At 37.2% G+C, this 15,765-nt stretch overlaps 1 long non-coding RNA gene across 3 annotated transcripts in view; it reads left to right on the top strand.

Annotated features, from left to right (window-relative positions):
• LOC116652003 (uncharacterized) overlaps positions 1-15,765 on the top strand; it is a 202,873-nt gene that overhangs the window by 172,279 nt on the left and 14,829 nt on the right. For 2 of the 3 annotated variants that reach the window (XR_011416489.1, XR_011416494.1), the window contains exon 6: positions 13,597-13,704. The exons of the other annotated variant lie outside the window; for it this stretch is intronic. This is a non-coding gene — a long non-coding RNA (uncharacterized lncRNA). The remainder of the gene's footprint in view (positions 1-13,596; positions 13,705-15,765) is intronic. 3 annotated transcript variants of the gene reach the window in all.

Here is a 15,765-nt window from a genome sequence, read left to right as displayed (position 1 = left end):
CCATAAGTATTACTCAAAGAAGAACTGGATAAGACAAACAGAAGTGCCTGTTGGTTAATCATAATGTTTAAAATGCGCCGCTAGCGCCATAACACCTCACGTTATAAGTGATCAAAAACTTTGTAAAAGCTGCGGATACTTTGGATAAAAAGTACAGATTATATTGAAATCGTCGAAAATTGATCTCACTTGAATCAGAACATTTGGTCGAATAATTTTTAATAAACAGTTTTTGACATATATAATTTCTGATTGTTTTATGATCGTTTATTCATTTTAAAAATATCAAACTAAGCCAATAAGAAATCATCATTCTCTTAATTCAAATTATATATGCTTAAAACTAATGATACTAACAGCTGTTATTAGGACAAGGATGTCAATGACTGAGTTGTTGTCGCTGTTCAAGCTTGAAACTTATTATTAACTAGCATCGCAACTCTGTTAAAACACATGCGCAAACACAAAAGCACACTTACAGACTACATTCAGCTATGTGTCCACCTTATAAAAGGCAGCACTAGCGCCACCAAATGTAATTTATCTAATGCAGTCATTAATTTCATGTAAACAAGGTGCGGATAGTAAATTATCTTACATTTACTTAAATGAAGGTGCATTCATCCCCACAGAACTACTTGTTCATGAAATACATGCACGTGCTAGAAAATGTTCAACGGACAGTGTCAATCTGCCAGTATAATAAACAGTTTGCTAACTTTTCTTGTGGGTAATTGCGTTTGTAATTGCTATTAAACTTTTTGTCAATTTTATAAAGCAATTTTGTTAATCATTATTTTATTATTATTTTATATTAAACTTGCGATCGAACTACCGTAAACCCCTACTTTCACCAAGAAGATTTTTCTCAATTGGTATGGGCTTGTCAAATAATACTTTGCATTGATAATAAAAAATCAGTTTAAAATTGAAAAATCTTGAAAAAGCCAGTCAAATACAAATTAAATAAGCGGTGCTCAGTCGTGTCTGCCTGACTCTGAATACTCTAAACCAGAAGCAGCTAGCGCTACGCCAATGCTATTTAATGGGTAAAAGGATATAACTAGCCTTATTGAAAATTAAATAAAAAAAAATGCCACCAACTGAGTCAGTACTTGAGTCATGGTCAACAAATCGAACTAATATATATAGCACCACAACATAATCGCAATTGCAATTCTATTATTCCATCCTAATGAAAGAGGGCACACACATAGAAGTTCTTCCTTGGCTTGCTAATATGTCTATGACCACACGTTTTCTATAATAATTGATTTTAATGAATTAAGCAAGCAGATAACAGGCTTTAAATTGAAAATGTATCGTTCTACTTATATATTGAACTTTGCAGGATGGCGGCAAATAATGAAATAAATATGGCGTGGGTATACTGTACGAGAAACCACATGCCACATTTGGTGTCTATTAAAACCTAGGAAATAAGCCAAAATCAAATGAATTTTGATATCGATTCTTATTGCATAAAACGGGTAAGTCAATCGATCATAAGGAATAAACTAGAAATGCACGTGCACTTGGATAAGAAACTTTCAAAATTTCAAGACTTTTATAGATTCTGAGATCAACATTTTTATAGACACGCACAGACAGACGGACATGGCTAGATCGGCTCGGCTTTTGATGCTGATCAATAATATATATGGGGGGCCGAAGATGCTTCCTTTCCGCCTGTTAACAACAATTTAACAATTAACAATTTTGAACCCATTTTCACACATTTGTAAGGAAACTTTCAAGACAACTCCTGCGGGCTTATTCAGTCAGTCAAAATGAACAGATTTAAATATACCTATACATAATTTGTTACTCTCATATTATTCTACATCACACATTCTCTAAATTTACAAGCAATGGGAATTGGCAGACATATGTGTGTGTGTGTGTGTGTGTGTGTGTGTGTACAAGCCCAGGGCTAAACGCCTACAGAGCAAGACACTTTCAAGTTTTAAGCTTCTTCATATGGCTGCTGTCGCATTGTCGCAAACGAACGACACGTGACCTTTGAGACATTTGTGTCAGTCGTTGTCTGAGTGATGCATCCATTAAATTCAAAGTCGAGCAGCATACACTAACGCATGCATACATGGGCATCCCACAAAGATGTGGAAAGTCAAAGGACAAACAGCATGACGAGGCAATTTACGCAATTGTTGTCAAATTAAAGTGCATCCGCTTCGATGGTCATTTAAAGCCAAAAAATGTTGGCAATGACGTTAGCACCCTAACTAGAACGTACGCACAAGCACACACACACACACACACACACACACACAAACACAAGCACGTGATCAAGCGACACATCGTGTACGCTTTTCAAAAACAGTTGGGAAATCTTCACTTCACTTGCCTTCTCGTTTAAATTGTGCTACAATGTTGACGTTAATAAATTATAAAATGAAACTAATGACAAAACACAACCAACACAATGACCTAGGTCCGGGGGTAGCTGCGGGGGTGATTTAAAACTGAGATTCCCAATCGGCGAGGGTTGCAAACCGCGTAACGAGCGCAAATTGTGTTAATGCTTCCACGAGACCCCCTTACGGACTACCGTGGCCTGCTGCCAGATGTCCGCTCCCTGCTAATTTATATGCCAGGAAGGACACAATTTGGCAGAGATGTGCCGACGCTTTCAGTGTGAAATGGCTTTAGGAGGTTACGCCAGTTTAACCAAATATTTTGATACCCTATATTCATTAAAAATGGGTAAAACACAAAAAAAGTGTAATACTTTTATAAATGCTTGCAAAAGACAGATGGAAACTTTCTGACTCCATAAGGAATATACTTATATTCTTGATGAGCAGCAATAGCCCAGTTATAGCTATAATCTTCAATCTGTCGGCCCACCGTACGTCCGACCTACTGTACTTCCGAATGCACTATTAAAGAGATTTTAAATTATTAAGATTATTATCTTGACCCGTTTCCGCAAAATCAATAAAAATCGATATTAACTCCCTGACTGACAAGCTCTCTGAAACTTCTCTTTAAGGCGAACAGACACTTTTGTATAAAACTAATTGCTTTAAATAAGTTTTAATAGAATATGCCTTCTCCGGTATTGTGTTCTTGTCGAGGAAATATTAAATATTATCTGTAGACAGATTCGATGTAGCCATGCCCAGCTTTCAGGGAAACGAATAGTCGAAAAGTAGGTATATAAAAACCCTTTTTTGTATGAAAAACTTTCTTGCTTTCCTTGCGCAAGCTCAACAATTATTAGTTTTACTATGCGGCCTGCATATTAGCAGAGCCTTATGGATTTCGAAGAAGTACACTACGATCGATCGACAATTAGGAATACCTGTTTTGGGTCTCAAGATATCTTTACCAAGATTATTTCATTTACTGGTTTCATATATATATTTAAGCAACAGATTAACCAAATCTAATCAACATCGAACCAATATATTATATAGCTGACATATGCGCGATCGGTTATTGTTGCGCAAACAAAAATCTATAAATAGATTTTACTCTCTTTCAAACCGCGCCTCATCTTCTTTCTGTATTCATCAGATTGCTGGCATTGTTCACGATTTTACTAACTTCAAATTTAATACTCTTTGATGAGTTGGTACAGAAGTAGACCATAATAATGGTTTATAAAGTTGGCCAAAAGCAGATCACACCAAGTCAATCAAGCATACCATGTTTACCCATACTCGCGACTGGCGTAGGGATATTGATGACAAAATGCGTGCGGGGACAAGACAAGTCAATAGCCCAAAGCTGTTGGATGAGTATCCAAGTCGTAACACTCTTCAGTCTATTCCCCGTGTCATGCCGTTAACCAGCCTCCGACTACAAAACTGCAGCCTACAACTCCGAATACACAGCAGGTCTGCTGTGGACCAAAGTTCGGCTTCCGAAGATCTGATATGGAACAAGAAAAACAGATGTGTTATCGTCCGCCGCCGTTGTAGCTCCTACAGACCGACAGCTCTATTTAAATCCGCTGCCATTGCAAAATTTATCGTTTAGACTACCGGCTGATAGAGTTGCCGCAGCTGTCACACCTGAAGCAACTAAGCCTCTAATGGGCATACTTTTGTTTCCCTTAATTTCTCTCCGGATGATGTAAAGCACTCAATATGGGCAAAAATTCAAATTCCAAGTATAAAGTAAAAAAAATAGTTCCCCCAACATGACTCGAACTCGTAGCAGAACACGCTATTGGCCGCCGCCTCTACTTAACAGCCAAACCAACAACAATTCCAATGTTGTTGATAGAATTCAATAAAGCCGCGCATGAATGTGTGTGTGTACACGTATATAAAAGTTGTTGCGCCTTGCGCTAGCTGCCGCAAGCACAAGGTCATCCAAAACACGTTTTCTTTAATAACTTTTGTGTTTCTTAACCGATCTTGATGCAATTTTTAACAGTATATATTTTATTGTGCTATAGAATATTTCTATATTTTCAATTGCATTAAAACGTTGACCTAAAATGGTCGGCAGTACAAATTGGAGGTGGCGATAGCTATAGAATAAAAAATAATTGACATATATAAAAGAACTGCAAGCGTTTGTATGTGCGTTCTCTTCAGTGAACATATTGCCCCATGGCTAGGATCGGCTAAAATGTACCTGCCGATGCTTTTGAAACAGCTTTATAGCAATACTTGGTATGAGGCAGTGTGTCCAACGGCCTTCAAAGGATGCACAGCAGCGATCCTGCCACCGAGCCAGGATGGGTGCTCTCATCTTCTGAATTCCTGTGCGCCTACCATGTGTTTCGTCGTGAACAGTCCTTGCACTTCCAGCGCATTAATAACAGATCAGGTCACACTAGTCTATATGCGAGAGTGCCATTTTGGAGTGTTTCGCTATCGTGATTATGTAGCCCAGGTCTCAGGTACTTCACAACCCTGTAGGCCACTATGGGGACTCCCCCGCTGATGTTGGCCGCTTTTGATTTTTGCTGTGCAGGCTCGAGGCGAGCCGATGCGAGTCAGGAGTCAGGGGTCTGGCCATAGATTGATTGCAAGCCACCTCAGCGTTATGTAGTTTTTTCGCCCCTACAAATACTGCATCGTCGTCTGCGTACTCGTCGCAGGTCTAGGCACAAATTACCGTCGTAAATGTAGTTCCATAAAAGTGGGCCTAGCACAGAGCCCTATGAGGCACTTCCGTTATGCCGCTAACGTCTATTCTTTCGCTCCTGCACTTGAAGTAGCTGCTGATAATCCATATTCCTGGCCAGCTGATGCCAGTGTCGATTGCATCGATTAAGCCCTCCGGTATCCATTTGGAAGGGCTGAGAGGTTGCCATCATCGCTAGATCATAGCTAGATCTAGAGACGATCATATCAGCCTCGTTCGCGTCTTTCATATTGCAGTCTGTGTGTATGTGCTTGGGGTTTTGTACATACATGTATAGAAAAGAGTTCACATTTTTGTAACAGTGGCTCGGACTCAGTGCCGAGGTATATTCTATGCAGGCATCACCGATATGAGCACTTTTCTCTTTGTAGAATGCCTCTTACAATAATATAATATTACTTATACGCCATGTAAGTTAATTAAAAATTCTTTCTTTTTCTGATGCTGTATGTAAAATTAAATTAATCTTGCGACGTGTTGTGCTCAGCACATCTAAGCAGAACCATACCTGACACGCCCCAAAACCCACCGTGACACCCATTACCGCGCCAACCCGTTTGGCTTGCTTGCAACATCGGAGACGAGGCAGCCACGTCGCTAGCGGAATCGACACTGTCGACAGATTCGCATGATTCGATTGTGCAAAGTGTGCCGCAAACATACTGCAACAACAGCAGCGACGAAAACATGTAAGAGCGCTCTAGTCGGGAGTTCCCGACTGGGGGATACCCAGAACCCGCTTCTACCAACTGCATTTGGTGTTGGTCAGGAACTCCCGCTCATGGTATGAGCAGGTTTGCTTCAGCAGTAATAAAAATGAATTCAAAAAAAAAAAAAGATTCCTCAAAAGAACTTAAAAAAACATTTGATTTTCGATAAAGAAAAGAAAAATTTCCTTAAAAGGTAATTGTTTTCAAATTGTGGCTTGTGGCTTGGCGAAATCTATAAAATGAAAGATACTTGATTTATATATGATATTCAAGAAGCTTTTATCGATTTCTTAGAAATGAGTCAAGTTATCGATTATCGGAAAAAAACTCGTAGTAACACCTAGGCTCAAACCTCTCTAGCTCTCATAGTTTACGGACAGACGGACATACAGATATGGCTAGCTGAACTCGGCTATAGATGCTGATCAAGAATATATATTCTTTCTGTGGTCGGAGATGCTTCCATCTATCTGGTACATACAGTTGCACAAAAACATTATACCCCTTTTACTCATTATCAATGGGCTTAGGGTATTAAAAGAAGGCGAAAAAAAGTATATTGAAAAATAATTTCCAGAAATTGCTTGAATGCAGCTCACAAGGCACGCAAAAACGCAGAGTAAAACCAAACCAAGTACGTACACAAACACAAACACAAGCATAATGAATGTTAATGTAATGGGTTGTCTTGACTTGTGGCTCTTGCAGACTGCATTTTGTTTACGCGGTTCACTTTATTAGATTTTTATCTGTTTATGTTTAAAATGACTTGAGCTCTGGGTTATAAGTATGTGCCAGTTTACGAGAGTTTATTTAAAAGTTATACATTGTAATTTTTGAATTATAAATTTCAGATGAATATTGAATTAATATTATTATAAAACAATCAGAAAATTCAAATATGCCCATACTTATTTCAACTACTTTTCAAATAATATGTTCACCAAGATTATTGAAAATTAATTTAAAGTCCATCATAAGAACCAAGAGCTTAAATCAAATTTGTCCGTCGATTGCAATAGATGTAATCATACTTTAGATGCTGAACAAATTGGAATTTATAAACTAAATTAAATTCTTAATGGATGAACTTTATTGTGCATCGCTTAATATATATAAAAATCCATTAAAAACGGGTAGAAGGGGTATTTAATAGGCAGTAGGAAGCATATTCGACCCCATTAAGTGTATATATTCTTAATCCGCATAGTCGACCCCAGCATCAATAGGCAAGTCGGTATAGCCATGTCAGTCTGGATCTGAGAACCTATAAGAGCTAGGGACTCAAAATTTGGAATGTAGGTCCTCCTAGTGCCCGCGCAGTACGATCTTGTCCGATAATCGATTACTAGCCTGCTTCCAATTAATAAATACAAATCGATATCGAAATCTTATTTTTTGAGCAAATCTTGTCAGTTATATGAGTTAGTTTGCTACGTTTGATGACTTGACATGTAACTTCTGGAATAGTATTGAATTCTATCAACAGCATTGCAATTGCGATTGCATTGTTTTCCTTGCTGTATTTGTGTATATGTTTTTACCCGTTGCTTGGCTGTTGAGTAGAGGTGGTGGCAAGCAGTGGGGTCTGTTGCGGGTTCGATCCTATCGAGGGAACTATTTTTAAATTTATTTTTATTATATTATTATTATTTTCACACAGCAGAGTGGATTCAAAATGTGTGAAACACGACTCAAATAGATTGATAAAAATTAATTTGACCTTAAGCTTCCGCTACCAATTCTATGACCCCCATTGCTATTAATGAAAGAAGGATGTTCCGAAAAGTGTGAAACAGCTCTCAATTGAAATTAAAATACGATAGTTTTATCGGGCCGTCTTAACGATTTTTCCACAGTTGCGGATGAAAATCTACCTTTAACATAAAAGGTAACTTTAGTAGTAATTTCAGCTTCCCATCCATACTGCTTGGGCAGTGGACTTCAGAAATGCCATTGACTATTTCGTAATCAACTTTAAAATGTTTGTTTCGCGAAGTTGTTTTTATTTTGGGGGGAGTGCTGGCGCTTTTACAACCGCAAATATAAGTTGCGTTTGTAAAGAATGACCGATCATCTTTTTTGTAGGTTTTCTCAAAAGCATTTATGTTGTGCTACCTCGTGGATGGTAATTAAATTTTAAAGCAGACCCGTATGAATAGGCAATCCAGCACATGAGCACAGCAGCTACATATACCACTGAAGTGCAAAAGCTACCGATGCCAATCAGAGACTCCTATAAAGAATTGAGTGTTGAAATTGCAGGGAAGCGCCGCTTACTTTATTATGTATGCTTATGTATATATGTATTTTGATGCTTTTTTGGCTTAATTATATGTCAGTTCAGCCGCAGAGTGCTTGAATCAATGATCATTCTTTTAAATCCACTACGCATTCAGCGACCTATGCTTGATACTTAAATTAATTTATGCCAGGACGTTGCATGAGACGTGTAAAATTTTTGGTGGGAGCTTATAGTTTTATATAAAAAAAAATTGTTTTTCCTAACTAACGCTGATCAAAAGTGATCACTATTAAGACTTAATATTGGATAGCCTTTTCCAAATGGAGAGAAATTTATAGAGACCATGCACACAGTTCGAAAATAATTGCTTTTTGGTTTACAATCTTAAACTCACCAGTCCAACAATTATTAATACTTTTTAACTGATTTAAACTACTCTAGACTCGAAGTACACACATTCAAAACTTTGTTTAATGGACAAGAACTAAAGTGTATGAAATGCTAAATGATACGGCCAACATTTTAGTAATTGAAACAAAATGTATATTAAACGTTAAATGTACCAAAATGTTTGCCAGTTATTTCACACTTTGCGGAAGTCCACCCACCTTGATGGAAATGTGCAAGCGCGTTGAGTTATCGATTAGCCTTTGATTGTCTCTTTAATCGTAACGCACATACACCCGGACTTTTTCATAGACTAATTTTTGCCAAGGCAGGTAAAAGTTTCTTTGTTTGAGTGGGTTCATAGGTTTTGTAAGGACTTTTTCTGACATTGATCTGTAAATGTAGTGAGTAGCGAAGAAATTAATTTGTAGATGCAAAAGTTTAAATCCCTGCGCGTACCCTGCATACTGTATCTGTATACCACATCTCTTAATCGGTCTTTCAGCTAGTCTTTGTATTTAAATAAAAATACAATAAACTAAGCTTTTATATGCCTACTCGACTTCTCACATTTAATGTTAAGTGAAAGCGAAAGTTTGTTACTTGTTGTCTGACAGTCTGGCTGCCTCTACCACAATTTTACCCTTTCTATATATGCCATGGAATAGGCAGACACGCAGTGAATACAAAAGGGTTGCGCTTTTTATATTCCCAGTTCTTATATACCGATTTACTTGATTGCATTCTTTCCATGGATTTGTGGCAAAATTTGTTGAAGCAAACAATGTTAGAAAAGTGGGTGTTTTATTTAGAGTTGAGCGCATGAGTGCGAAAAGGCCACTGAGCCTGATTGAAATTGAGGCTGAGACCGGCTGCGAAGTGGGAACGCGACGAGGAAAGCCTATCAAAGTGAACTCGGCTGAGTTAACCCACTGTCGGTCTCGGATTGCGTCGGGGCGGGCTGGGCGGTTAAGGCGGAGAGGACACGCCCAAATGGTTTTTATTTCTTAGAAATAAGTAGCTGCCGCTGAGGCAACGATGTTGCCTTCCACTTTCATTTTGGTATACCAATTTATGCCTGTTTTCTCAACAATTGTTCTTGCTATTGTTCCCCTGATTAGCTTAATTTAAATTTAGCCTTTGATTTGCTAAGCGTGTCCTGCCGTGGCAACAGCATATTTTTACTATTGTACCATCATTTTGACTGAGAAACTGTATTTTATACCATGTTCTCATCAAAAATGGGTAAAAACCGTTTTATGCAATTATACAATATATATGTAACATTACATTCAGAAGGAGTCATGTTTTTATGTATATAAGCATATTTCTGCAATATATTTATGCACTTAAATCGGACGACAAGCCTAGAAATTTCCCATATCCACCTTGAGAATGGATATGCAACTATGCTATATAACTATGTAAATGGCTAAAACAGCATATATACTCTTTATCAGGACGATCATTATAGACATGTCTGTCCGAATCTAAAAGTTCGAAATATATATACTTTTCTATATTCACGTCATGAGCAAAGCGAATATGTCTATGTTCACAAAGTGGTTAGACTACTAAAAATTGCCGTCAAATAACGGCCAAAACCTTTAAGGCCAAAACCAACTTTGGCAGATAGACTACTTATAACCACATATCAATAAATCTAAGTAACTACCGTGTGCTTTGCGCTCACCAGAATGAAATAAATGGTTATTATCAAGAAGACTCTTTTCAACTGCTATTGGCTATCAGCTATTGTTACTTTATCAACATAGTAAGGCAGCTTGGACTCAACTTGTACAACATGTTTATAATATCTGAAAGCAATTTTTGCTGTGCCCTCAATCCATTGAAAACTGGTAGAAGGTAAATATTTTATTTTATTTTAGTTTATACCAACGTGCATTTAAAGATTTCATCAGTGTTTGTTTGTTGGTAAAAACTTTCCAAAAATGATCCCTAAATAAATATTACTAGCGCTAGAGTCAACAATTTTCGTAGGAAGGCTAGCCTTAACTATCTGTAAAGATAAAGTTTAAGTATTACGCTCTACATACTGCGATATTTAAATTTGTAAGTGCCAGCTTGAAATTCACTAATTTGTGGTAACAGAATGATTCACCAACTGTGGAAATTGAAATATTCTATTAAAAAATTCGTTTGGAATAAAGAGCCAAGTGTTGGAATGAACGTTATTCTTTGATCCCCATATTTCATCCAAGAGCAATGAACTTTGCGAAAGCGCAAATCAAATAAATTGTCGTTGAGATCGTAAATTGATATGAAACCGAAACAAAAAAGAAGCAAATGTTTCGCAAAATTTCCACAGTTGCGGGTGTAATTTCGGAAATCGCTGAAACACGTATTCATTCATTTTTATGCAGGGCTTTGAAAATAAATTCAAAGTAAATTTGCCGATCGGGCAAAGCTTTAAACTTCTCCCAAAGAGAGGCGAATTTCTTAAACAAAAGTTCCCCCAAAAACTCTTTAATTAAATCTTTTAAAGATCTTCGCAAATGAAACTTCGTCCATTCAAACTTTATCATCCAAAAAGAGTGGATTTTGCGAAGGGTGTGAAGCATATCTAAACCAATTTACAAAAGTTGCTGGTGGAGTTTTCAAAATCCTTGAAACACGTATTCATTGAGTTCTCTTGTAGGGATTTTAAAATAAATTTGAATCAAATCGGAAAAAACGTAAAGCTCCGGCCAGAAAGTCATTGACCACCGACCATCTGTTCTGTAAATACTGTAAATCAATAAAATTATGTTTCCCATAATTCCGCATTTAGGTATTGTAATTTTAAAACATAAAAGTAATTTGCATTCGATAAAACATGCATACCTATGCAGACATTTATACACATAAATACTAACCAGAAACACACTCAAAGCAGCACGCCATACAATAAAACGACGACTGCAATTATATTTAAAGAATATGAAGAACACACAATTGAAAGCAAGTGTGCACTTGCAAATCGCCAACAGCTGCTATATTCGTTAACATATCTAGAAACTTGGCGCAGTGAAAGTTATTGTTTATTCACTAAACGTGGTGGGTGGTTCAAAAGGGCATTTTTATTTATTTCAGGTGATATCCAAAATTTGGAATCTAATTGACAGACTGACATGGCTCGATCGATTCAACTATTCATGCACACAAGCGAATAGGTAGTACAGCCGGCTTCTTGGCTTTCACAGGGTATGACGATCTTTTTATATTATATATCGTCCCGATGTGCAAGTTGAAAACTGGGTATCAGTATATGTCGAGATAAACATTTACTTTGTAGCGTAGCAGCAAGCGGTCGATTAAAACCCAAAAGCAGAACTCAACTTCAAAGGCTTGCCAAGCTTAAACAAGCAAAGGGCAACTGCAAACCTACCATGAAGTTTGCCCGTTTCTGAGCAATACCAATGTCTCCTTCCCCCGGCCAGCAGTCAATTGTGTTGCACGAAAGGGTTCAAATTATTGGTTGACGCCGTCAACCTCATTTGAATGAATAGCGAAAAGCAACAGCCGCAAGAGCATGAGGAACGAGGAAGGAAGCAAGGATAACATCAGCACAGACACCACCGACTGATTTTGCGATTTGTACGAGTACTCGCGTTGTCGTCACTTCCTTTAACCGTCCCACACACACACACACACACACACACACACTCTCATACAGCCAGGGACGTGCGTGAGTTTAATAGGCGCAGGCATCCTTCTAATGCTAATACGAAAATGCAGGCAATTGGAAAATTTATTCAATTGTTGGCAATTCAACTAAATCCCTCATTGGCTTTTTGTGCTCTTAATTTAAATATGTATGTCCTTCTGAGTAAATTTAGCATACGGACTCTGCTCAGCAGTTTGTATGTGTGACACTCCTTCAACCACCCATTTCATTAGTTTATCGTATTCCACAATATCATCATCCCATTCAAAACATCACTGCAAACCATTTTAGTGGAAATAATTTGAAAATTTGAATTACTCTGTCTTTTTTTGGCTTGATTAAAGGCATATTGTCAGACCAAGGCGATGAGTTAGAAACTGACCTTAGTCCCTGTCGGAAATTCTATGTTCTCTTTCCTTTACCTTACCCTATTTTTTTTTTAACGTAGACTATAATATTTTCATTGCCATACATTTCTCATAGCTTTGAGAAGAATGAAGATGCACATACGCAGCGTTAACTCGACCTATGGAAAATAGGTTAAAATATGAACGCGTCGATCTTTAAAAAGACTTGAAATATTCAACGTAGTTCCTGTAATGCCCGCGAATCATATTTATACCCTGAACCCATTAAAAATTGGTATAAGGGTATATTGTATTTGTGTAATATCGAAATGTATTTAACAGGCAGTAGGAACTATCTCCGACCCCATAAAGTATATATATTCTTGATCAGCATCAATAGCCGAGTCGATGTCCCAGTCGGGAACTCCTAACTTTCTCTAACTTGTGAATTATTGTGAATTATTACTTGAATTATTTTAATTGTCACCCTCATATCCGACAAAAGCGAATGAAAATAAAATATCCATTGGAACCACACAACAATATAATACAGATCTGTTGAGAAACACTAAAGCTATTAATAGAAACGTTGGCCAGTCATGTAGGATCCCGAATATGAATATCAGGTGGCTTATGCAGGTACTTATGCTACTTATAGATACATTTATGCAAAACCCACAAAGTCATGTGCGGTTGATTGCGCAAAAAATGTGTCAGTAGCGCTTCTGCCATACTATTAGAAATTGAATATTGCCTTTTCTCTAAACTTCTTAATGGTAATAAAATCAACTTTTGAAAAGTATCCAAAGGCTTAGTTCATTCTTCCGGAGTCGAACTCGCAAGGAAGCGACCCCGCTACTAGCCGCCTTATACTCCACAGTCATATCAATAGATAATCCATCCAAGAACTTATTTTTAAGGCACAATATAAAAACTAAATGAAAACGTCTTTCAGCTATATTTGGCTGCTAAATTGCAACTTTCCCGTTTACAATACGTTCGGCAGATCTTCGTGGCAATTGGTTTTACATGTTTTCACGAATTCCACTGGCCTTGGATGGTAGGCGGACTGATCATTAAATGTCCGAATGTTTATTTTTCTACTTCAAGATTTTCACCGTAAGACTAACATAGACGGAGGCCGTCAATAGCTCAAGCTATTAGATATTTATAAGATGGACTTCAAACTCATTTGCACATAAAAATCCACTTTTGACGGTAAGTTTGAAATAGTATTCGTAGATTTAAATTTTCTAGTGTTGAGAATTGTTAAGTTATATAATTTAACATTTGAAGCATAAAACTTATTTCGTTACATTCTCCTTCTGCAAGTCTTATAATCGTTTTGTGCAATTTCATGTAACAGTCGGATAAAATCGTCCCCATAATTCATATTGAATTTTTAATTGTTCATATGCTTGGTCAGACAGAGATAGACTTGATATTTTGAACGTTTGCAAAGATAATCAACCCAAACCCAATTCAAATTTAACACCGGGTAACACAAAATTGAATTCTATTGCCATAGAGTATTTTGACTGCGATTTGTTGCGACAGCAGCGTCGAGAGCTGCTGCTTCTCAGTAATTATAGCAGTATGAACATAAAGCATCAAGCGCGAATTGAAATGCATTCAAGTAATATTCGGTACATGCACTTTAAGATTACCATCAATCTGTGCAAAAATCATTTATTTGTGTATACACGCATACATAGAAATGTACATAGGACATAGTTTATAAATATTTCTCCATTGAAATGAAGCAAATACTTATATTGGCATTTCAGACGGAAACACCACTTTCCGGCAGGTGTTGTATGGTGTTCGATTCGCTGTGAAATTTGAGAGCTGCCTGGTCGCTAATCAATGCGATGCGATGCTAGGTGACTGGGTGATTGCCAGCGATAAGGGATCACATAAGTGTATTCTCGTCTCGACGACATACATATATCAATCCACATGGAGTTGGGTAATAAACTACAACTCTGTCTGACACAATTGTGCGCAATGTGTTTTCTTGAGTACCAGAACTCATCCAACATTCTCACCCACGTGACAGGATATGTCAAGGATATCCGTTGCGAATATGTATAAAATATTTGAGCGCATGAGCGTGTTTAATTTTTCCGCTTCCCACAATGATAAATGCGTTTCTGCCAGCTTAGAACGGTGGTGCCCTCAACTAGACCAAGTTTGTCACAAAGAACGTCCTTTTTTCCATGACGCCATCCTTACAGGAACCCACAAAAAAAGGTCAAAAATTAACAATGAAACTTAAGCAAGTGTGGAGTAGACCAGTTTAATACTTTACACACAACGGGTATACGACTATATAGGTTTTATGATATGTCCGTCTTGCAGTCAGTCCATATATGTTAGCCTCTGTTGAACTTGGAGACTTCAAGTATAGTTGAAAGTTTAGTTAGTGTTAAATATTATTGGCCACATCCATTACTGCGCGTATATGAGCTACATTAAAAAAGATATTCCTTACCTAGCAATTGTTTTTTGCATAAATAAAAGTGCTGGACAATAATTAGCCCACGAAAGGTAAATGCCTAAAAAAAAATTTCATTAAGAGCAAAGCAAAGTAAAAATGATCCTAAAATAAGACTAATCGGCTTTTGTATGAAATGTAAATGATTGGCGGTGGCACGAGGTAAGAGATCAAATAAAGTGAATTGGCATGTGCTCTCTCTCCCTGTCTCTCTCTCACATTGTTTTGGATTCTCTTGGTGCAGCCGACGCGTGTCCCTTCGGTTTGTGATTTCAATTGTTGCGTGTTAAATAAAAGGCCAAAAGCATTAATGAACTTCATCGAGCCAAAGACAACGTCAGCTGCTAATTTATTTTAGTTTTCATAAGTGCATACTTAAAAATGTATACTTAAAAAATTATATGTATATTCAAACTAAAGGTCTATTTAAGATATGATAGATAGTTGAAAATAAGTCTAAAATCCAACATATAAATAACCAAAGTTTGAATCAACGATTTCCGTCTATGTCAGTCTTATGGTGAGAATCTTGAAGTCTAACAATAAAGTTTCATTAATTAAACTTTTGACCCTCATTTTTCATCCAAGAGCGGTGGATCTGACCAAAAAAAGGTATCAACAACGTTTTCACAAAGATCTTTGAAAATGAAAAAATTGAAAAAGCGAAACAGAAAACTGCTCCCAAAAAATCTTTGAATCGAAAATCGAATCGGAAAATAATCTTTAACCGGTTTATACCAAGAATGAATATATTTCCCTAAAATTGTGAAACACAGTTCAAA

The sequence above is a fragment of the Drosophila virilis genome, chromosome X (genome assembly GCF_030788295.1).
Source record: "Drosophila virilis strain 15010-1051.87 chromosome X, Dvir_AGI_RSII-ME, whole genome shotgun sequence".
Classification (NCBI taxonomy): Eukaryota; Metazoa; Arthropoda; class Insecta; order Diptera; family Drosophilidae; genus Drosophila; species Drosophila virilis.
This window is presented reverse-complemented; position numbering and strand designations above follow the sequence as displayed.